Source organism: Giraffa tippelskirchi, chromosome 1, assembly GCF_054371585.1.
Source record: "Giraffa tippelskirchi isolate mGirTip1 chromosome 1, T2T-mGirTip1v1.2.pri, whole genome shotgun sequence".
NCBI classification, from domain to species: Eukaryota; Metazoa; Chordata; class Mammalia; order Artiodactyla; family Giraffidae; genus Giraffa; species Giraffa tippelskirchi.
The window spans coordinates 149,521,472-149,545,939 of NC_137275.1; the positions used below are offsets into that span (position 1 = coordinate 149,521,472).

At 44.4% G+C, this 24,468-nt stretch overlaps 1 protein-coding gene and 1 long non-coding RNA gene across 6 annotated transcripts in view; one reads left to right on the forward strand and one right to left on the reverse strand.

Moving 5' to 3' along the window:
- NFIB (nuclear factor I B) overlaps nt 1-24,468 on the forward strand; it is a 465,570-nt gene that overhangs the window by 168,977 nt on the left and 272,125 nt on the right. Inside the window, exon 1 of one of the 5 annotated variants that reach the window (XM_081570286.1) lies at nt 22,181-22,251. The exons of the other annotated variants lie outside the window; for them this stretch is intronic. The gene's annotated coding sequence lies outside the window, so the exon portion shown is untranslated. Of the gene's footprint in view, nt 1-22,180; nt 22,252-24,468 lie in introns of those variants that run through there. 5 annotated transcript variants of the gene reach the window in all.
- On the reverse strand, nt 12,786-23,589 carry LOC145538357 (uncharacterized). Its single transcript, XR_014076793.1, has 3 exons — nt 23,488-23,589; nt 16,641-16,788; nt 12,786-14,735 (listed from the first exon to the last, which is right to left on the reverse strand). It is a non-coding gene; the product is annotated as an uncharacterized LOC145538357 (long non-coding RNA).

The following is a 24,468-nucleotide window of genomic DNA, read 5'->3' on the forward strand; positions in this document are numbered from 1 at the left end:
GGAAATCCCACGGACAGAGAAGCCTGGTGGGGCTACAAGTTCATAGAGTTGCTTAAGAGTCAGACACAACTTAGCAACTCAATCAACAACAGCAAAATATTCCAAGCACCCAGCACAGCATAGAGAGTACTGAGACCTGTCACCTTACTGTGTGCCAAGTACTTGCTATTCATAGGCTTATTTAAGTCTTACATCAAAACTGTGAGATAGACATTAATGTTGGTCCATTATACAGTTGGGAAAACTGAGCTTAGGTATGTCTTAGTTTCATAGGGAACAAATTAAGAGTCATTGCACTTCATCTTCTTTCCTTTGCCAAAACCAAATGAGTAGGTGTAGCCAAAAACACCTCTATCTCTCTCTCACGTGTGTTTGTGTGTGTGTGTGTGTGTGTGTGTGCGTGCGTGCGTGCGCATGCACACTTAGCCGTGTCCAACTCGTGGTGACCCCATGGACCGTAGCCCGCCAGGCTTCTCTATCCATGAGATTCTCTAGGCAAGAATACTGGAGTGGGTTGACATTTCCTTCTCCAAAGGGTCTTCCCAACCCAGGGATCACACTCATATCTCTTGTCTCCTGCATTCAGTTCAGTTCAGTTCAGTCGCTCACTCGTGTCCGACTCTTTGCGACCCCATGAATCGCAGCATGCCAGGCCTCCCTGTCTATCACCAACTCCCGGAGTTTACCCAAACCCATGTCCATCGAGTCGGTGATGCCATCCAACCATCTCATCCTCTGTCATCCCCTTCTCCTCCTGCCCCCAATCCTACCCAGCATTAGGGTCTTTTCCAATGAGTCAACTCTTCACACGAGGTGGCCAAAGTATTGGAGTTTCAGCTTCAACATCAGTCCTTCCAATGAACACCCAGGATTGATCTCCTTTAGGATGGACTGGTTGGATCTCCTTGCAGTCCAAGGGACTCTCAAGAGTCTTCTCCAACACCACAGTTCAAAAGCATCAATTCTTCGGTGCTCAGCTTTCTTCTCCGTCCAACTCTCACATCCATACATGACCACTGGAAAAACCATAGCCTTGACTAGATGGACCTTTGTTGGCAAAGTAATGTCTCTGCTTTTAAATATGCCATCTATGTTGGCCATAACGTTCCTTCCAAGGAGTAAGCATCTTTTAATTTCATGGCTGCAATCACCATCAGCATTGATTTTGGAGCCCAAAAAAATAAAGTCTGACACTGTTTCCACTGTTTCCCCATCTATTTCCCATGAAGTGATGGGACCAGATGCCATGATCTTAGTTTTCTGAACGTTGAGCTTTAAGCCAACTTTTTCACTCTCCTCTTTGACTTTCATCAAGAGGCTCTTTAGTTCTTCTTCACTTTCTGCCATAAGGGTGGTGTCATCTGCATATCTGAGGTTATTGATATTTCTCCCAACAATCTTGATTCCAGCTTGTGTTTCTTCCAGCCCAGCGTTTCTCATGATGTACTCTGCATTTAAGTTAAATAAGCAGGGTGACAATATACAGCCTTGACATACTCCTTTTCCTATTTGGAACCAGTATGTTGTTCCATGTCCAGTTGTAACTGTTGCTTCCTGACCTGCATACAGGTTTCTCAAGAGACAGGTCAGGTGGTCTGGTATTCCCATCTCTTTCAGAATTTTCCACAGTTTATTGTGATCTACACAGTCAAAGGCTTTGGCATAGTCAATTAGGCAGAAATAGATGTTTTTCTGGAACTCTCTTGCTTTTTCGATGATCCAGTGGATGTTGGCAATTTGATCTCTGGTTCATTTGCCTTTTCTAAAACCAGCTTGAACATCTGGAAGTTCACGGTTCACGTATTGCTGAAGCTTGGCTTGAAGAATTTTGAGCATTGCTTTACTAGCGTGTGAGATGAGTACAATTGTGTGGTAGTTTGAGCATTCTTTGGCATTGCCTTTCTTTGGGATTGGAATGAAGACTGACCTTTTCCAGTCCTGTGGCCATGGCTGAGTTTTCCAGATTTGCTGGCATATCGAGTGCAGCACTTTCACAGCATCATCTTTGAGGATTTGAAATAACTCAACTGGAATTCCATCACCTCCACTAGCTTTGTTCGTAGTGATGCTTTCTATGGCCCACTTGCCTTCACATTCCAGGATGTCTGGCTCTAGGTGAGTGATCACACCGTCATGATTATCTGGGTCATGAAGATCTTTTTTGTATAGAAGATCTTCTTTGCATGAAATGTTCCCTTGGCATCTCTAATTTTCTTGAAGAGATCTCTAGTCTTTCCCATTCTGTTGTTTTCCCCTATTTCTTTGCATTGATCGCTGAGAAAGGCTTTCTTATCTCTCCTTGCTATTCTTCGCAACTCTGCATTAGAATGGAAATAGCTTTCCTTTTCTCCTTTGCTTTTTGCTTCTCTTCTTTTCCCAGCTATTTGTAAGGCCTCCTCAGACAGCCATTTTGCTTTTTGCATATCTTTTCCATGGGGATGGTCTTGATCCCTGTCTCCTGTTCAATGTCACGAAGCTCTGTCCATAGTTCATCAGGCACTCTGTCTATCAGATCTAGTCTCTTAAATCTATTTGTCACGTCCACTGTATAATCATAAGGGATTTGATTTAGGTCATACCTGAATGGTCTAGTGGTTTTTCCTACTTTCTTCAATTTAAGTCTGAATTTGGCAATAAGGAGTTCATTATCTGAGCCACAGTCTGCCCCCAGTCTTGTTTTTGCTGACAGTATAGAGCTTCTCCATCTTTGGCTGCAAAGAATATAATCAATCTGATTTCGGTGTTGACCATCTGGTGATGTCCATGTGTAGAGTCTTCTCTTATGTTGTTGGAAGAGGGTGTTTGCTATGACCAGTGCATTCTCTTGGCAAAACTCTATTAGCCTTTGCCCTGCTTCATTCTGTACTCCAAGGCCAAATTTGCCTGTTATGCCAGGTGTTTCCTGACTTCCTGCTTTTGCATTCCAGTCCCCTATAATGAAAAGGACATCTTTTTTGGGTGTTAGTTCTAAAAGGTCTTGTAGGTCTTCACAGAACCATTCAAGTTCAGCTTCTTCAGCGTTACTGGTCGGGGCATAGACTTGGGTTACCGTGATATTGAATGGTTTGCCTTGGAAACGAACAGAGATCATTCTGTCGTTTTTGAGATTGTATTCAAGTACTGCATTTCGGACTCTTTTGTTGACCATGATGGCTACTCCATTTCTTCTAAGGGATTCCTGCCCACAGAGTTTCTTTACCACTGAGCCACCTGGGAAGCGCCATCTTCTCTCTCAATTCCCTGAAAATATGAGTAAGTAAACTAGAAGTTATCATCCAAGGAAGTACCAATTAAGTTGAGATAAATATTTCATATTAACAGGAGGATAATCAAAATTCAAACTAATCAAGATAGAGCTGGTATGAATTTCTTTAAATGATGTTCAGAATAACTGAACTAAAGATGATTCCCTACAAATGCTCTTCACCAGTTTGTAGGTGGCCAAGGGTACATAGTCACACATGGTGGTCCTGGCTGCTGCTGCAACCTCTTTCCTACTGCAAATCGTTTTTGGAAGTAGATGGAGAAAGAAACTTAGTGAGTCAATAATTTAATATTAAAAGTATTTTGGAAGTAATTTTCACTGTTAAATAATGAAATGCAACTGCTTAAAAGTCATTCTGGAGTGGGAATCTTCATTCTGTGACCTTTTTATGTCTTCCACTTTGCTGTCACTCTAAATCTTCATCCTCATTACCATCACACTGGCTTGGTTTAGGCTCTCTTCATTTCCCTCCTGGATAGCACTCAACCCCTTGTGCTCTCTCTGTGGAACATGCTATCACAATTACGCCAAATCTTTATCCTGTTCAGTAGTTCCCCTTCTCCTAAAAGGCCTACCCACATTCATGCATGAACACAGGTTGCTTACAATATTTTGACCTTCATTCCCAATGCACAGAACATCTTAGGTCCCACAGGTAGCATGCCGTCTCACACCTCTGGTCCTTGGCAGTTGGTAGCCTCTCTGTATGACATGCCCTACCCTAAATTTATCTGATAAACTCCAGCTCATCTTTAAACACACAGCTCAAGAGTCATCTCCTCTGAGAAACCCTTCATTACCTTTCCAGGTTCTAGTCTTTGTATCCCACAAGATTCTGTTTATTAAGAAATCTGTCACACTAAATGACTTGTACTTGTTTACGTGTTTATTTCTCCAAGTAAACGCTAAGCTCTGGGAAGAATGTATATCATCCTCTACATTTTTGAATCTCCATACCCAGGAGAACCCCAGCATACACAGTAGGGGCTCAGTAAATACTGTGACAGTAAATAGTACTGATTCCAGTTGTCATTATCTTGGTCATCATTCCATGGTTAGTGGATGCCCACAGGAGTATAACTTGGTAGGTGTTACATTCAGTGTTTAGAGAAGTTGAAGGAAAGACAGCCAAACTCCTTGCTGTTTCTGATGAAAAGAAATGGGGGTCTCTCTAAAATAGGAAGGAAAGAAGAAAAGCTAGAGGAGCCTGAAATGTGTTCATTTTGTCACTTTCAGATGCCAGAGTTTGGGATTTTAGTGCAGGCCAAGGCACTTATCTTAGAAGGTTTTGACAAATTTTCTGGGAAAAAATAAAAGAAATGAATAAAATGAAAATCTGTGGTCAGAAGGTTACAGAAAGGAATGGCACACATTTCTGCTGGGGAATAGGAAGTGGTCTTGTCTCCCGCAGCAGGGCTGTCTAATAAATCTGGAGAGTTTTATTGACTTCATAGGCGCAAAAATAACCACCCGGAGAAGACATCGGGTTTCACTTATTTTTTTGGAAAGTAATTTTTCACAGACGCGAGGTTAAAAGAAAGTGGTTGCACGGGCTTCGGCTGTGGTGGTGTGTCTTCTGGTATGCGTAATGCAACTGGATCTCAATTCTGGGACGATGCCCAGTTTCAGAGGTCTAAAAACCTCTGTTGAAAACCATGAGGACAGAGTGTTGCCAAAGTTTTATGTATGCAACTGTAGATCGGTTGTCTTAGTGCAAGGGGAGACTTTGATCAAGAGCGTCTGGAGGGAGGGGTTTCATTAAATGCTGTTTTCAACCCTTAATTCTACAGCTTTTATGTCTGCTTGTTCCTAAGTCTAGCACAGACCCCAAATGGCCCTGACACAGAGAAGCCCCTCCCCAAACCCACGTCTGGCTCTCCCACAGCAGCAGTGAAGGGCATGGAAGGCGTTCTTGGGTAGAAAAGATACACAGTTTGGAAGGTTTTGCTCCTTACTCCCTGGATTTTGGTCTTGCATTGGACCATTCAAAGAGGAAAGTGTTCTCCCCCTGCAGCCTCGTATCTGTGATTCATTAGGAAAACTTCCCCTGTACAAAGACAAGCTTTTCCAAGAAAATGCTTGATAAGACTGTACATTTGTTGACTGAGTTCTTCCTTTTAAAAACATCTGGCCAAGAAGAGAATCTTCAGCCAAACTTAGAAGGTTTAAGTGTCCCTTTCTGAACTCCTTTCCATTGTCCTCACAGTCATGGAAGAGATGGCAACTTGATAATATTTTTAACATTTTGCAACCTTCATGATCATTTCTCATGGTGAACCTGCAGGGACGTTCTCCCACAAAGCAAGGAAAACCATTTTTCCCATACATTGGTATTTCTTCTATAAATCAATAGGAATGCAGATAGAGGAGCTGTGATCTTAGCTGGTTGGTTCATGGGTGGAACCACCTGGTGTGTGGGAGGCAGATCATTCTCAGTGCCTCCAGCAGTCTCCATGAAAGTGGACTGGGGTCTTAGAGTAGGATCATTGGATTAGAACTTGGGAAATAAAATTTAATACTACTCCATCTGAAAGAGTCACCTTGTTTGAAAGACTAACAAATAAATGGGTGGTTTCAAAGTGTATGTTTTAGTAGCAGAATCCTTTTTCAAAGGAAAATCATACATAATAAATTAGTAAACATTTATTGAATTCTTGGGATGTGCAGGGCACTGGGTTGACCCAGAGATCGAACCCAAGTCTCCTGCATTGCAGGCAAATTCTTTACTGTCTGAGCCACCAGGGAAGCCCTTTACATGCACAGTATTATTTAATTTAATCTTCACTGCTCTTAACATGCTCTGCTCTCATGTCTATTTTATAGACGAGGAAAGGAAGGGATTGGCTTGCTCCAGATAACATGCTGTATAATCCACCATATGAAGCAGATTGAAGTGGGGCTCCTGCGGAATTAGGGTTAGAATACCATGAACCTTTAAAACCTTCCACCTTACTCCTCTGTCAACTTGTGTCTCCTGGAAGCAACACCAAGGCTTTGTAGAGCTAGACTTTCAAAATCTGTGGACTGGATAAATCCTGAAGTTTCTTCCCAGTCTAGTGCCCAGTGCGCCTAATTTTGGACACATAAACCATAGTAATCCTCAAAATGAGCTCCTTCAGACTGGATGTTGGCAAACAGTGCTCTTCTTAAATGGGCTGACTCAGAGTCACTTATCACATACTTTTAAAGAATAGATTCTTCAAATGACTTTGCTCCACTAAACATAGGGGTGAATTCCAGGAATTGTGCAGAGGTAAATATTCTGATGCTATAAGATTAAATGTGCTGTTTACATTAAAACAGTACTGCCCAAGTCAGGATCACTCTTTATATTTCTTTCATGATTAAGTTATTAAGTATTATAGAACTAACACATTTGCTTATACATTTACTGCGAATCATCTCTAATCCAGATAGGCGCAAGGATCAGGTGTTAAAATTTTTGCTTCTCATCTTAGCTAGATGTCTGTCTGGGTATTGGCTCACTGACAGCAGAGGGCTCATCAAGGAAAGGGGGAGACTTTTGATGTCTTTGTTAGCGGTTCACAAAGGGAGAAAAGTCCACAGGCTGAATCTCTTAACTCCTAACTCACATCAGACATCCCTAAATTGCCCGATTTTAGTGTTGCTAAGGCGGGGGGGGGGGGGGGAATGGGGAAACAGCCTCCTCCTTACAGTGTAGTTTGGGGTGTAAACTGGTATAAAATTATTGGAGGACAATTTGGCAATAGCTATTAAAAATGAAGTGCTCATACCCTTTGACCTGATAATAATTCACCCTCTGGGAATTCATCATAGAGAAATACTCCTACAACTGCTCAAAGATGTAAGTGTAAAATGATGTTTGCAAGAATCTGTGTTACAGGGAAAACTGGAAAGGGCCCAAATGTGCATTAACAGGCAATTGGTTAAGGAAAGTTTGGTTCAGCCACACAATACAATACCATGGAGCCACTAAAAAGAAGATTAAAAGGAAGATCACTCTTTACAGACTGGCAGGGAAATATATCTAAGACATATTGCTAAGTGGAAAATAGCATGCTTCAAAGTTGAGAATATAATCCCAGTTTTGTAAAATAATAAATAAAATGTTAATATATGCCTTGAAAAAAAATGTTCACTGGTTTTCTCAGCTGTGTGGGATTAGGAAAGATTTTCACTTTCTGTGCTATATATTACAATGTTTCAAGTTATTTATGGATGTATATTATATACATGCTGTTACTTTTGTAATCAGAAAAAAAAGGAAATGTTTCTGTGGCTTGGTCTCTTGAGCCAAGAGAGCCTGTTGAGAAAGTGTGGAAGCCTAGTCCACATCCTTCAACTTGAACAGAAAACAAAACTTAGCTGATGTTGGAACAGTGATGCAGCTTAACCAAAAGGAGGACCACGCATGGAAAATCTTCTGGCCTTTACAGTCTGTAAGCCATTGTAATAATTAGCTCACAGTGGAGGATTATTTCACAGTGGAGGGTTATTTCAGCAGTCGGATTTTGAACCACTGCTGTGGCTAAGAGGACAACTGAGGACCAGAGACTCAAACCAAGAGGCCTCATCGTCAACAGTGACTTGCCAGAGGTAGAGGATAGCCATAAAAGATGAAGAGGACTTTGTGTTTAATTTTCACACTCATATCGAATTAAGATTTGTTGCAATTTATAAGGACAGATTCCTTATTTATAAGGACAGGGGAAGGGTCTACAGCTTATTAATTAAGGGGACTCAACCAAAAGAATGCAAAATTACAAAATTAAGTACAGGGCTTTGGAGGGGGCCCCCTGAGAAAGAGGGATTCCCTGGTGGCTCAGTCATTAAAGAATCCACCCCCAATGCAGGTGACCCAGGTTCAAGACCCTGGGTTAGGAAGATCCCCTAGAGGAGGAAACGGCAATCCATTCCAGTATCCCTGCCTGGAAAATTCCATGGCCAGAGGAGCCTGGCGGGTTACAGTGCAAGAACTGGACACAGCTTAGCGACTAAATCACCACCACCTGAGAAAGAGGGACCCTTAAGCTATTCTTCACCAGTTTCTCAACCATTGGGTCTGCTTTGGCTTAGAGCTTTTAAACCAAGATAACATGGAGAGGGAGACATACTTCCTTTTCTTTAAGAATTATCCTACCAGAGAAGTATTTCCATTTCATACCTGGTGAAAGCTGGAGGTGGCACCCTCAGCCCTGGGAGACTGTGCTCCCAGGTTTTTGGTATATTTGAGTTTCTGGGGATGTAAAAGCTCTGGAGAAGCTCTGTTTGTTGACTATGGCAGATGCCCAGTTCTTGATGCTCATAAAACTATGGCAGTCAGAGTTGGAAAAGACGTATTAGGTCATCAGTTTAGACTCATGTCCAAGGCAGGATGGTTCCCTATTGTAGTTGGTCCAAGCCTTCCTCCAGGCAGTTTGGAAATATCTCGAGGGCCTAACTCTTCTGAAGGCTGTTCCTCTCCTCTGGTTCCCGGGAAAATGCTGAGGCATTTGATGGGGGAAAAAAAAGCATTTTAGAGCCACACCACTACTTAATTATATCCATTCACCTAGATTCCCATCGATGTTTTCCACAGGAAGAAAACAATTTGGTGTAAAGAAACTCTCATATCTCTGGCATAAAGTTGCCATCAGGGAACAAATCACTGATTTTTTCTGGTTCCTTGTATTTCAACTGGCGGTGAGTTTCTTTTCAGCTTTAGGAAAAAAGCGAACTTGTTTGAATTCTCCATAGCCAGGGTTATCAAAAATGAGTAATATTTAATTATTTAGTAGCTTTCTAAACACTTATTTTGGGACTGTTTACTTCTGGTTTTGATCAACTTGATGTGTTCCCAATTTTTATTTTAGGCTTCTAGGGGGCTATAAAACTGGGGACTCTGAAAGCTACAGTTTTAATTTCCCCATGGTTCCTTGTAATTCTAAGTTGTTAATGAACCTAATCACCCCCAAAATTTTGTAGCTACTTTTTAAAAAATGTATTTTATGGAAGTATAGTTGATTCACAATGTTGTGTTAAGTTCTGCTCTACAGCAAGGTGATTCAGGTACACACACACACATTCTTTTTCATATTCTTTTCCATTATGGTTTATCACCGAGTGTTGAATATAGTCCCCTGAGTATACAGTAAGATCTTGTTTATCCATTATATAAATAACAGTTTGTGTCTACTAACCCCCAAATCTGAATCCATCTCTCCCCATTAGTGGCTACATTTTTGTACAGAAGGAGTATTATCCTAGAAGAGTAGGCTTGAATTGTTATTGACTGATTAATGTATATGTCCTCAGTACAATCTCTTATTCCCTATGCCTCCTGTGTGTGTGTGTGTGTGCATGTGGTTTACTTGCTTGTTTTTTATGTGGTTGTTGGTTTATGTGGGTTTTTTTGACTTGAAAATACTCATAGTCTCTTTTTGATAAGTAATGCTACCAGCAAATATAAAATACTCAGAATAATGTAATAGTTGGATACTTGCATTTGAAAGTTTATCGTCTTTTTAAATCAACACAAGCAGGCATTTGTTTATTGATGCTAGTGACATCAGTACTAGAACTTTTATCAACATGCAACATTCACCAACCTTTTTTTCTTAGAATTCCTAAAGATGGGCTCCCGGTTAATCAGCTATTAAAAAACTATCTGTTAAAGCTGAGTTAAACTTAGCTGAGTTTAATTAAATTTTAAAAGTTGACTGGGAATTCATCCAAAATGTGCTCATCAAAAGACAAAGGCATTTGAAAGTAGATGTAAGAGATAGGATTATTGGGGGGAAAATTAATTTTAAACCTCTTGAACTGGAAAAATGGTTTAGTGATAGAAAAGCTGAAGATAAAAAGATTTTACTTTAAAAATAGTTCAGTACTGTATATCTGTCCCTAGGATTTTCTGTGGCATGCTCCTTTCAGAAATGTGCTTGCCCACATTAAAAAATTACTAAGGATAATGGAAAGTGAAAATTGATGAAATGTACAAAATTACCAAAGGTACAACATCATTTGAAAATAACTATAAGAATATTTTCCCAACCTAAAAACTCCAAAAGATTTTTTTACGATCTGTGAATGTACTTAAATGTAATCTCATAAACAAGTTAAAATATTTTAGCTGTGCATTAAACAAATTCTCTTTAGGAAAAATAATGAAATTACATGAATTTAGTACTGTCTGGAAAAATATGGACTATAAAATGGAAAGTTAATCCTGCTGGTAATCTCATTAATGTGGGTTACACTGAACTCCTTACAGGCAAATAAATTATTAGCTCTTACATAGATGGATATCGGTCCTGAGTAGAATGTTTGAGACATGTTTGACTCAGTAATTATTGGTGGAACAAATAAGCATGCTTTGTTCAGATAGATCTCAGATTGTTCACTGTTTGACATATAGTTATGCTTGATTTAAATAGTAACTAATGAAATGATAGCAATTTTATGTATTTACAATCCTATCTGTGCTCTGAAAATTAACATGTCTAAATTGGTCAAGCCAACTCATTAGAAAAGACCCTGATGCTGGGAAGGATTGAGGGCAGGAGGAAAGGGGAGACAGAGGATGAGATGGTTGGATGACATCATTGACTCAATGGACATGAGTTTGAGCAAACTCGGGAGATAGTGAAGAACAGGGAAGCCTGGCATGCTGCAGTCCATGCGGTCACAAAGAATCGGACACGACTGAGTGACTGAACAACATCAACTGGTTAAGAACTTGGTTTAGAAAGAAAAGAAATTAATTTGCTCATATAATTTTAAAAATTCAGTAGTAGAATAGATTCAGCTTCTCAAATAACATTATCTGGATTCTGACTCTCTCTTCTTTCTGTTTCTGCATCCCGATTTTACCACTTTCTGTGTTGTTCTCCTTCTTTGGCAAATGTTCTAGCAATGACTGAACCACTTAGCAACCTCTAGTAGAAGGAATGTATTTCTTTTACAGTAGAAGCTGACCTCCCATTGTCTTAGCAATGGTCACATGCCCATCACTGAACCATGTAATAGCCCTGCAGTGGTTTGATGGTACCTTAGTTTCCTGTGGCAGCCAAAAGAAATTACCACAAACTGGGTGGTTTAAAAAAAGAGGAATTTACTTTCTCATTTCTAGAGGTCAGTAATCCAAAATCAAGATGTCACCAGGTCTGTTCTCCCTTCAGAGATTCTAGGAGAGATTCTGTTTCTTGTCTCTTCCAGCTTCTGGTAGCTCCAGGTTTCCTTGGCTTGTAGTAACTTTACTCAGATCTCTTCTTCAATGACCATATTGCCTCCTCCTCAGATCTATGTATCTCCTCTGTGATTTTGTGTTCATTTCCCTCCAAGTAAGAACACATGTGATTATATTTAGGGCCTTCTGGGATCATCCAGGATGATCTCATGTCAAGAACCTTAATTTCACCTGCAGAGTCCTACTCCAAATAAGATCATATTCATAAGTTCCTGGGACTAAGATGTAGACATAACTGTTGCCGGGACACCATTCAACCCACTCTAGCTAGTAAATGTTTAACAATCTCCTTGACAAAAAAGGAAAAACCCTTATATACAGTATTTGCCTACCTCTGTGGTGTATATACTGCCACCACGTCCACTTTCAAGCTGTCAACTGGAAGTCACTGAACTTGGAGTTGGGAAAAGATGCACAGTAGCATAGTATGATACAGTACTTCCACCATCCAGATCCAATAGATGTAAAAAGCCTCAAGAGCATAGATAATAGAATAATGAATTCAAATAATTAGAAAGTGGTGAGTTTTGAGGACCTATTCACTTTGTTTTAAATATAATTTGTTTAATTATATATTCACATACTTTAAATTTTAATGGTAATGATGTTTAACAACTGGCTCACGAAATTCCTGAAAATTTACCGGTGGGTTCAGAAGAGCTGGTGTGATTCAGCACCAATACCACTGCGTAGAATCTGCTACCTGATCAGGTCGGAATCATAAAGCCTAAAACCTAGGGTCAGCAACATTCAAACCACTAGGACTGCAAATGAGGTGGGTGGTTCCTTAAGAGAATGCTGGGGTGCTATTGGTTAAGAAAGAGAAAATAATATGGAAAAGACAAAAAAGACAAAGCCACTTCCCATCATTGTTTACAGATATATTAATGATTTCAGGCTTAGAAAACAAAATTGAGCAAAGTTTAAAACTGTTACAGGTATTGTGGCTACATATAGTTCTGCAAATCAGTCTCTCTACCTAAGATAAAAATCAATTTTCACATTCTCACTTTTCTTGGTTCATACAATCTGTTTTTAAGCCTAGACATATCTATCCCAAGGCTTCCCTCTGGGTTCAGATGGTAAAGAATCCGCCTGCAGTGCAGGAGACCTGGGTTCGATCCATGGGTCGGGAAGATCCCCTGGATCTTCAACCCACTCAAGCATTCTTGCCTGGAGAATCCCATGGACAAAGAAGCCTGGTGGGCTACAGTCCATGGGGTGGCAAATAGTCAGACATGACTGAGCAACCAACACTTTCATATCTATCCCAAGGCAATAAACTTCAGAAAAAGACACAAACCAATGGTCTTTTTTAGAGTATCTTTTAAAAAAACAAATTAAAACATTTATTGAGATACAATTTATACATCATGCAATTTACCCATTTACAGTGCAAAATTCACTGTTTTTTGGTATATTCACAGAGTTGTTCAACCTTCACCACAATTAATTTTAGAACATTTTCATCACTCCCCCAACAAAAACTCTGAACCCGTCAACTATTATCTTCCAGTGCCTGCTCTCTGACCTATTCCCCTTGGTGACCATTAGTTATTTTCTTCTCTCTAGATTTGCCTAGTCTAAGAATTTCATATGAACAGAATCATATAATAATTGTTCCTTTGTGACTGGGTTTTTCACTTAACATAAAGTTTTAAAGGCTCATCCATGTTTTAATATGTGTCAATATTTCATTCCTTTTTATTGCTAAATGGTATTCCATTGTAAGGATAAACCACAAGTTGTTTACCCATTCATTAGTTGGTGGCTGTCTGAACTGTTTCTCCTTTTTGTCTATTATGAATAACGCTGCTGTGAACATTTGTGGACAAGTTTTCATATGGATGTAATTTTCATCTGTCTTAACCCAGTGGCCTTGTAAATTAAAAATTTTTAGTGAGGTTTCTTATATTCCACATGCTGAAGGGAACTACCATTTAAGAATGAAATCAGAAATGCCACATACCGAATTCCAGTTCTCTTAGATTTTGGGTCACTACCTCAACCCCTTAAGAATCCTGGGACTGGTTCAGTCCAGAGGAGGACGCCGCTCGCCAACTCCAGGATGGAGGAGGGCGCTGTTTGTCAGAAGAATACAGGAGGTGACTTTGGGCAAACAACCGAGTAGGTGTGATAGAATTTCCTCTCACACCCAAGGCCTGGCCTTGCTCGCAGCAGGCTCATAATCATTAGCCCATCACAATGCCATTTGGGCACTCTCCATAAGCCAAGTATAAAGAATAATAAAAAGAATAATAAAAATAAAATCTTAGTCTCTGACCTGGAAATCAGAGTCATGGGGTTTGGGACACTTGCAGGAAAGAGGGAATTTTTTAGCTTCTCTGATAGAGGCCGGCAGAGAGCTTCATTTTCTCCCATGAGTGATGGGCGGAGTTCTTTCCAGTTCTGTCTTGCAGACCTGGGATGGGGGGTGGGGGGGGGAGCTCCATATTAATTTATACAGCAGCTTTCTTCCAAGAATTTCAGACTGTCTCAAACAGTCTTTCACTCATTCCCCTTAGGGAGTTTGCATAAATGTGCATACGAAATTATTTCTTTTAAAATTTACACTCTCCAGTTAGCCAGTACTGGGCAGAAATAGAACTAGAAAAGCAGACCTCCTGACTGAACATTCCACTATAATATTTTCAGTGAGCTTCTATAAATCAGTGCAGAGCCTTAAAAACAGGATCTCTCCATAATATCCCCAGGACTCTGCTCCCTGATGACTGATGTTCATTTCCACGGGGGCAGAATTTTCCCTTCCAAATGAGAGTCAACTGACATGGCGTGCACCATGACTCTCAGGAACCTCATTCACTTACAGTCGAGGGCTTAGGCCCACCTTGAAACAGGCAGCCCAGATTCCCTCTTGCAGCTCAGCCCTCCTAACCCAACTGGAAACTTCTCAAGAATCTTAAGACTGGCTCAGCCCAAAGGAGAAAGAGTCCTGCTCCCCAAGTGTGGGTGGAAAACTGTGGTCTAGCCAGTCCCTCTCCTTCTGTCACTTGCTGTGTCTTCATGTTGCTTGTCCAGGGAGCTGCACTGCCCTCAGAGTCATGGAGGTCACAGCGGGCACATACTCAGCTCCAGTTTCCCAGAGCCCAACTAGGTGCCCGGGTACATGGCTCTGGGAGAGCTTCCAGCATCAGGCATACACAGGGCCAGCCCAGCTCTCCACCCTAAACCAAACACTTAATTCCTCCTGTTGGACCTCTTCTCAACATATTCTTATTTTGAGGTTCCGATCACCCATCCCTGAAAAAAAAAGTTGTGTTGTTGTTATTGATGTTAGAGTTACACTAGCTCATGTATTTAGAATCTCAGAGAATCACACCTGGGCAGTATATCTACGTGCACTTTTCTTCCCACCCCTAGAAACCTCTGGGCTCTACAAATTCCTTGCCGGGGATGTTGGGGGAATGGGAAATCATAATCTATTTAGCAACAAAAAGTTCAAACTTGTGTCCCACGCTGCATCGAGCCTCAGAAGTATTTTGTTTCAGCCCCTACACTCTTAGTTAACCGTGTTTAAATTTTATTTAAACTTCGTGTTAGGACTGGTTCCATAGTTAGTGGGGTCTGGTGCAATGTGAAAATACAAACCCCTTGTTCAACGTTGAAGAATTTCATGTGACACCAAGCACTGAGGCCCTTCTGAGTACCCGTCTCATGGGACTACACAGACTGCTTGTTTGTGAAGCCATCAGCCTTGCTGCCAACATTTAAAGAGCAAAAGACTATTAACCTCTCTCAAAAGCTAGAAAAATTTGGTGCTCTGGGTTTTCTTCCCCAAATGGAACACAGAATTGGCTGGTGCTGAGAAGCCGCTTGCATTGGTTCACTAGGGCTACCGTGACAAAGTCCACAGACTGAGTGACTTCAGTGACAGACATTTATCTTCTCACAATTCTCAAGGCTATACAGCTGAGATCAAGGTGTCAGCAGGGTGGCTTTTCTAAGATCTCAATCTTGAGGTTTCCTTCTCAATGATGAGCACCCTCTTCCTGTATCTTCACAGGGTCTTCCCTCTATACTTGCCTGCGTCCTAATCCCCTCTGCTTATACAGACACCAGTCACCTTGGATGGGAGCCCACCCTACTGACCTTTTAATTGAATAGCATCTTTAAAGGTTTTATCTCCAAATACAGTCACATTCTGAGGTTCTGGGGGTTAGAGCTTCAACATATGAAATTGTGGAGGGGACCCAACACAGTTCAGTCCAGTACACAGTTGTTCAGGCTTCCCTGGTGGCTCAGATGGTAAAGAATCTGCCTACAATGCAGGGGACCCAGGTTCGATCCCTGGATTGAGAAGATCTCTAGAGGAGAGAATGCCTACCCACTCCAGTATTCTGGAGAATCCCATGGACAAAGGAGCCTGGCGGGCTACAGTCCACAGGGTTGCAAAGAGTCAGACATAACTGAGTGACTAACACTTTCATTTTCACACTTTCACTTTAGAGAAGTGAAGGCACAGGGCTCTAGGTCAAAGCACTAGCCCTGTGCTCAGCAGCCGCCATCCACCCTGTTGTATGGGCTCTGTTCTTTGTCCCACTTCCTCTCAGAGAGACAGCCCTGCTCCTCCCCAGAAGCATGTGGCCTAGTGACACTATCTACCCTGGCTACATACTCCCTGAAGCTCTGCCTACTAAGGTCGCTACTCAAGTGATCCTTGAAAGCACTATAATCAGTTTCTTAAACACAAAAACAAAAAAATGTACCCATTCTATCGTGATAAGACTTCAAGTGCAGAGCAAAAAGAATTGCCCTGGGGGTACAACTGACTACTCAGAGACTCGATCTGCAGGTTTTAGGAGAGGAAACTCGCAGCCACCACATAACTCTTCCTGGGGCTGATCCCACTGAACATCACCTGACCATACAAGGGACGGCTCAACATGTCAGTGGAAATCCAACTCTACAGCTCCTTGGAGGCGGCATGCTCCCAGACAGGCCTTTGTACCTATTTGCTGAAATGTTAGCCAGATTATAGCTGAAAATTCTGCTAATTCTGGGGAAGTTTTTGGTCTTGTGCCTGGAACTATTGAAACATACATTCACACCTACCACATGTAACACTTAGCAGCATAATTTCCAGCACAACACTTTCATACTTTATTTTTAAAAGAAACAGAGCAGAGACTAAAGACCTGCACTCACTTGGCGGCTTTTTGCAGGAGGCTCCACAAAAGGTGGAGGGGATGGCTTCTGCGATGAAGAGAGGGTTGTTTTGCATTAAAGGAAAGGAGCCACACAAATCTTTGCTCAGAATCAGGGAACTCAGGATGCTGAAACCTAACATTTGCACCTGCACATAAATAGAAAATAATAATAATGTCAAACGTGCAAGGCTCTGGGAAAAGAGTAACGATTATGTCATAAATCCCAGCAAAAGAATCTTAAAACATCTTACTGTAGCCCCTTTTGTGTTAAGACTGAGAAAGGGAGGTTCTTAAATTTTTAAAGACTCTCCGTTTAAATGCGGATCTTTTCTCCCAGCCAGGGCAATTCCCACCCGACTAGGTTACTTCTAAACAGGCATTGTCCTGTCGGCCTAAATTGCATGCCAGAATTACAAAACCCACTCACTTTACACCAACGTCTCTATTTAGACTGCAGAGTTGAGAAAGCAAAGGCTATTTCAACTTCAACTCCCTTAGCAAACAGAAGAAAAGGCATCTGACCCGCCGACTTTTCCAGCTGGTCCTTGGGTCTGGCCGCCGGTCTCCGCCGTAGCGCGCGGGCGCCGACCGCCAGTCTGCCACCAGGGGGCGCAGCATCCTTTGTCCTGACACAGGCATTGAAGGCAGACTATGCAGCTGGCTGGGCCTCCCCGAAAATCTGACTTTTGCTCCTTTCATGGTTTCTCTCTGGAACCAACCCACTCCCCGGCCCCCTTCATTCATTTTAAAACTGTTTCTTCTTCCCTGATGCTCACAGTCTCCCTCCATCTCATCTCAGATCTGGGCATGTTACTGGACTCTGGGCAAGTTTCTAAAAGGGTTTTTCAGAGGCACCAGCCCAGCCCCAGCTGTACTTCCTCTGCAAAGCTTAGGAGACCGGGGCTCTAGCTTATCATTTGCTTTCACTTGGAGGCCCCTCAGTTGAGAATGTTTCTAAAGATTCTTCCAGAATGAAGGAGCCTCAAAGACAAGACTGGCTTCCTGGAAGAATTATCACATTCATTCTCTAATAGCCCTCCCCTTCCTCTCAAGAAATAATAACAAACAAATGAAATGACCCGTCTGAGAAGCTCATGACCCCCCCCCCAACAGTGTTCAGCTTCACCACCCCTCCTGCCCCTGGACAATCTCAGATAAACCTGTGCAGGTAGACACCTACCCACAGGGACCAGCTGAAGCATCCTTTCAGCCACACCTCTTACCACCCCACTGCGCACCCCAAGCAGGGTAACTGCCTCCTCCTACCCTCAACAGCTTGGCTGTATCTATTCTCCAGTAGAAAGAAATCCACCCAGATACCAAAGACTCAGTGTTGTCATCTTTCAGGGATAAAAAAACAGCCCTTTCTACTTTAAAATACACTTGTAGCCCTGCCCCTACATACAGACAGAACACAGACAAAATGCAAACCCTTAGATCCCTAAAAATCCACTGTTCTGCAGGAGTAGGGCACAGGGTTCCTATGCAGGCCTTTGAAAGGCAGCTGCTCTATTTACATGGAAAGATTTCAAGTTTACAGAGTCTTTTCCCTGCCTCTCATTTTAGCCTCAGAACAACTCTCAGAGACAGGCAGGAAAGTCTCAAGCCCAAGACATCTGCTCCAGTCCTAGAGCTAGTACAGGGTGGGGGCAGCACTTGTGGGGCAGTACTCAGGTGACTGGGACCTGAGGAGAGCTGCTGGTCCAATTGCTGTCACAGATGAGCCTCAGGGTATCTGCACCGAGAGAGCCATGGTCTGGTCTCCTGAAAAACTGTAGCGTGAGTAAGTGCTTAGATGGGGCAGGAAGAGAGGAAAGGAAGGGGTGATATTAACTCTAACCTGACCCTTCTTTTTATCTCTGGCTTTCTTCACTTCCATTTTCTCCCCACTCACCTTAGCTAATGTAGAAGAGTGGAAGTGCTGAGCCTGGGGACAGGTAGCCCCAGCCAGTCCACCTAATGTGAACTGGCTTCTCCTTCCTCATAAAGTAGTGATAAGGTCTGTCCTATATGGAAGAGAGTCACTAACGGGCAAAAAAGGTCAGTGGTATTCTGGGTAGGGGGGAAGAGCAGAGTGGGAGACTTTTACTTTCATTTTATGCCCCTTTGTATTTTGATTTATGCATATTATTAGTTTCATAATTTGATTTTTAAATTTTTATTGGGGCTAATGATGCTCTTCAGAACTGCTGTAGTGATGACTTACCTAAAGTGTCTGGCACGCACGGGGTCTGGCACAGAGTCAATGCTTCCTGAACAGTAGTTTACTTTAGCGATCACAACACCCTCAAAACTGAGCAAACGGACTTCAAGATCAAGAAACTTGGAGTATAGTGCAAACTCTGCTCTCAGCTCACGGTGCGCTCTTAGGAAGTCAACTACCTTCTCTGAGCCTTTGTTTCCTCATCTATAAAATTATAAGATACAGTCAGTTGATTTGGAAAACCATGGGGAGGACAGAGCAGAGCTCACCTTCCCCTCCAAAGTGACTGAGGCACCTTTTAAAACTCAGCTACACACTTTGCAAAGGAGGTCTCTTAAGCTTGAGTTCATCAGAGACCCTTCCTAAAAGCTGTCAACTAAGGTAGTGGAAAGGGCCAGACACAGCTGAACAAGTTCTAAAATAATACAGGAATTAAATTAGGAAACAAAAATACATAAACACTCTGGGAAGGCCATCAGCTTAAGGGGGTGGGGAAAGGTGGGAAAAGACAGTTTAGGTTCTTCTTTGGGTGCAGTTGGCACCATGATGATTTCCTGACTAAAGAGTTGCCATTGGTTGGCAGAGGGGATGAAATTCAAGGCCCAGCCAGGGTTAGCCCCAGTCCAGTTTCCTAAGCTGAGAGTTTTGTGTGGGCACAGGGCTGGCCTTGGGGAGACTAGACCCTCTCCCACAACCATAAGGAGAGCTGCCCAGGAGAATTGGACAAAAACACCTCTGAGGTTTCTTCCAATATTACCTGAACCACCACCACCACCACCACAACAACAAAAGTGGGGAGACTGGGTCATAGAAGGCAGAGATGCTCAGACAGTAACACTTCAGCAGCTGGATTGGGGAGACCTATTCTGGGGTAACCCAGCTCCTGAGAATCCAATGGAGGCTTGTTTCTGGAACATGCATGGATTCATTTCCCACCCTGCTCAAAACCAAATTTTTCCTTATAGCCTCCTATGCCAGCACTGGGCCTTTGGGGACAGGATAGCAGGTAGTCTGATGGGTAGGAAGGTTGAGACTCTGTGGTCTCAACCCTCTTTCACCCTGTGGTCTTTTTCCTATTTAAAGCAGCACCGCCTGTCACAGCAGCCTCTTGCCAATATTGCAGGCAGGAATATTTTCTGACATTGTAAGCGGGGTGTTCAGAGCATATGGGAGGCCCTTTCCCAAGGCCATTGCAGGGCAGAAATTGGTTTCACCTGCCCCCCAGGAAAAATCTTCAGCCACGACCCCCCCCCCAGACACTCTGGAGGTCAAACTCAAAAGGTATCTACATTTCTATTTTTAAAAGAAGAAGAAAAAGTGGATTTTTTTTTTGTATCTCTGAATTATCTGACCATGCCTGTTACAATGACATCTCCCCTCAAAGCCCGTGTTGTCACTGCCTAAAGAGAAGATAGTGTTTTCTGTTCTTGTGGGATCTGAAATAACGGTACCAAAGTAAGGGGACACCTGGAAGACACCTCCCTTTTTTATGAGGCTAGCGATCTAAGGGATGGGGGAGAGAGAGGAGAAAGGAGGTTTCTGTAGAGAGGCATCGGCAGGTAGCAGCAGCTCTGCCTGATTTCCAGAGACAAAACCAAGTAAATAAAAACTGCTCAATCAATCATCACACTTTGACAAACCTATATTCCTCGAACTTCAGTGTCTTTCAAAGAAATACCTTCTGTTGTACATTACAAGTCAATTTCAGTGGCAATTCTGAATGTCTGGCCACTTGTTAAAATGCTTTCTGCGCTTGCTTTTCTGTGTGGTTCTTTTCTGTGCCCGTTTGTATCTCTAATAAGCAGCATTGTTTATTATCCTTGGGTCTGTGCCCCTGGGACTGAACTGAAATAGAACAGGAGTGCCGAGTTTGAGCGCTGGAAAATACTTTGGGTTTCCCAGGCCCCTGAGGGGTCCCTGGGGCAGAGGAGACAGCAGCGTGGGGAGAGCCCACCCATGCGTGTGCGCCCTGCGAAGGGCAAGCTTGCAAGAGTCGTTCCAGACTCCCTTAGGTCCTGGGCAAGGATGCCGAGATGAGTCCACAGGAAGGAGGCAATGGGGATGGGAAATGCCACTAAGGTCTGGGACTAGGGGTGTGACTTAAGGGCCAAACAGTCTAACATTGCCAGGATCATAAAAAGAGACTGTGGCGCGGGAAAGGTTCTGAGCTGTCTTTTAGGTTCGAAGTCTCAATACTCATCCCCGTGCAATTAATTCTCACGAATAAATTCTCTTTCTTCTACATAGCCCCTCAGTCTCTGCTGTCAAAACGAGCATCCTAAACAAGACGAGGATTACCCCCCTTCTTCCCTGCAGTTGCCTAATATTTCTCCCCATTTCGTTTTCAGCCGAGTGCTTTGTGACCACGGGGATGGAAGCGCGTGCGCCGAGAAATAAAGCGCCACTGTACCCCTAGCTACAGAGACTTTTCGCCCCCTCCAACCCCCAAATCGGCCCCTCCGTAAGGCCTCTCCCAATTCCACTGCTCCCAAAACAGAGTGAGGTTCGTTATCAAAAAGCAGAAACCCGCATCGGAGATACAACCCGGCGCGCCTTCCGCGTCTGGGGGAAAATTTTCCGGTTTAGCCCAGCCTACGTCTCCACATCCACCCCAATTTAATGTCAGGGCGGGATCTGCCGGAGAGTTTGCCCGAAAGAATGCTATTAAACAGCGTGAGCCAGAACCTGGCTGTGTGCTTCCCAAGCGAGACTTCTAGACCCAGGGCCCGGCCCGAATTGTTCTTGCCACAGGTTCCTGTGAGAGACAAGCCCCTGTCCGCAGCTTCCGAAATTTCCTCCAACAGACTGCAAAGACTGCTCAAATTGTCCTTCCTAGCTCCACTCCCTCATCCAGTTAGGTTGTTTTAAAATACAGAGATTCTGTTTGCTCGCAAAAACAGAGTGATTTCCCTCAAGCAACTCCTGCAAGAGCTTTAAGCAGCCTCTGGGTTGCAGCGCGTCCAAGCGTCTGAGGAGTTTTCCGAATTTCCAGAAGTAGTAAAGGGAATTTTGGTGCCGGAAAAAGTGCGGGGTATGCGAGTGCGGGGTGGGGGTGGGCGCCGAGGAAGCCGCCTGGAGGCTTTTTGTTTTTTAAAGTTAGACTTGTACTGAGGTGCCAGTACAAACGGCACCGCTTCGTGGTTTCCTAATTTAGAGAATCGAGCTGAGTTTGGGCCCATCCTTGAAGCCAGGGGCCCCTCTCAGCGTACTATTTCCAATTTTCCAAGAGCGAGCAGAAGCGCGGGCGCAGCTCACTGGGCACTGCCAGGCGCAGCTGACTTTGTCCGCTGCTCCCGGCTCTCTGCTCCTCTCCCTTCTCGTGCCAACCCCAGAACCATCCCATCGCTGCCAGGATTGCACCGGGGAAGTGAGGGCCGAATGTCTAGGCTGCGGAATCTCCCAACAGGTAGTTTCACCCGGGAGCTGGCAAGGCTTAAATATCAAAGGTTGGGTCGCAAGGGCTGCTTTAAGCTGGAGCACAGACGCGGTCACCGAGGGAGCCAGGGGAAGAAAAGTTTCTTTCTGGGAGTCACTTTAAATAACCCCGTTTTCTCTTCAACCTCCAACTTCTCTCGAAATAGAGCGAGCTGTGCCATTTGGAATGGCACTCAGTGAGCCTAAATAAGCCGCTTCAGGCTGTAAACTCATATCCGATTTGAATTCTTTTTTCCCCTCAGTAGTTACTAGAGAACCCAGCTCGGCTTTGGAGCGATAGGTATTTATTTGAGAATTGGGAGATTCGCCTTCGAAACGTCGTAGGCTCCAGGGCAAAAGAGGAAAAGGCTGTGTTGCACTTGGATGATATAATTGAATTATGCCTTTCCCCGGTGTGCAGTGAGGAAAAGCAGGATGCCAGGCAGTATGTGAAATGGGCGGCGGCAGCCTCGCGCTCCAACGAGCGCACCACACTTCCTTCCTAGGGCGCGGGGAGAAATTGGGTTGGGCCACCGTGTCCTGCCTCCAGCAAGGATGTGCACCAGCTGGAATGTCGTCGCAGCAGCACGATCCCGGCTGCGTGGCGCCCTCCTCTTCGGGGGCACTCTCCCAAAGGTGCCCGCCGGAGTCCGTGGACGCACGTGGTACATGGAGACCCGGCGCGCGACTCTAAACCGCGCGTATCACCCCAAAGATCCCAGGCGCGCGCAAGGCCCTCGCCGGGTGAGGGAAGGTGGGGGGACCGAGCCCTTGAGCCAGCGGATCTAATCCCGCTTTGGCAGACAAGCTCTGAGCTGTCATGGGGTAATGCTTTCCGCACCGACACAAATCGCGGAACTCCGGCTCTGCCTGGTCAGTCTCCTAGAGAAAAGTTCTCTTTTCTGGGGTACTGGCCCCTAGAAGCTTCTGGGGCCATAGGCGGACCTGACCCGGGAGACTTGGATCTTTAACCGCCCGAGGACCTGGCGTCCCAATAACACCCAACCCGCACCTCCTCCCCCACCCCACGTCTTCCCCAGCACGGCTTGCCCTGCGTCTCCACCGCTAACCACGCTACCCAAACTTTCCAAAGTTTTCTACCGCTTTGCCACCTCCAGTTCACCTTGGCTGGAGCTGGCGAGAAGAGAAAAAAAGACCCCCCCACCCTCCCTCAACCTCTCTTTCTGGCCTCTCCCTCCCACCTTCGGCCTCCCCTGTGAGTCCAAACCTTGCAAGTCGGAGCGTGCGGCAGTGGAGCCCCCGAAGGCACCGACTCTGCAGGGGACGGAGTTCGTGCTGCATCCCCCACTCTCAGAGCCTCGGCCGTTCCGCCCCCTCCTCCCCCACCTCGTTTGCGGCGCAGGGACCTGTGGGCTTGTAATTTAGTTTTGTTCAAATTTAGTTTTTTTTCCCCCCTTTTCATTTTTAAAGATTTTTTTTTTTCTTTGAGATTACACCCTGTTGGAGCTCAAGAGTCCGCCTGCCTTCTAGTTTCCCTGCGCGGGGATCGGGAGACGCATCCTTCGCGCCTGGCGGGTTGTCTTGCGAGTGGGGCCAGGGGCTCCCAGGCCGCGATTTCTCCAGATGGGTTTCGTCTCCCTGGGAGACCCTCCATCCTGGCGTGGGGCAAATTCGTGGCGGAGCTCAGCCTCAAGGCAAGCCTCCTGGGCCTCCACCCCACCCCACCCCGCCCCCTATCCCCGCCAGAGCTGCGGCTGCAGTTGGTTCCGGGGATGTTTTTATACCAGTTTAGAAGACGGAGTAGGCAGTAGAAGGGAGACCTTATTCTAACACCTTCCTGAGGTCTTCCTACACACGGAAAATTCGAGGTTGAAAGGTTGCCTCCCTCCAGGTTCCGCAGTGATGCGCGCCCCGCCGGGAGACCCCCATAGAAATGCCCCAAGTTGGTTGGTTTGCGGCCTATTGTGTTTTTATTTTGTCTAGGATTAGTGTGGTTGGAGATTTTTGCAGCCAGCCTTACTACCTCGGGGCTTCAACTTTCAAACCAAGTCAACGGGAACATTCCGAAGGAAACTGGATCCCCGGTGCGCCGCCGGGCCGGGTGCGGGGCAGAGAAACGTAATCCTCTGCACACCGCGCGGGGCAGACTCTTGGTCCTGGGATCATTTCTGAATCCCACTGGATTGGGCTGGGGATCGGACTAACCCCCCTCCCCCCAACCCAGGGTTGGGGCCAGCACTTTGCCTGG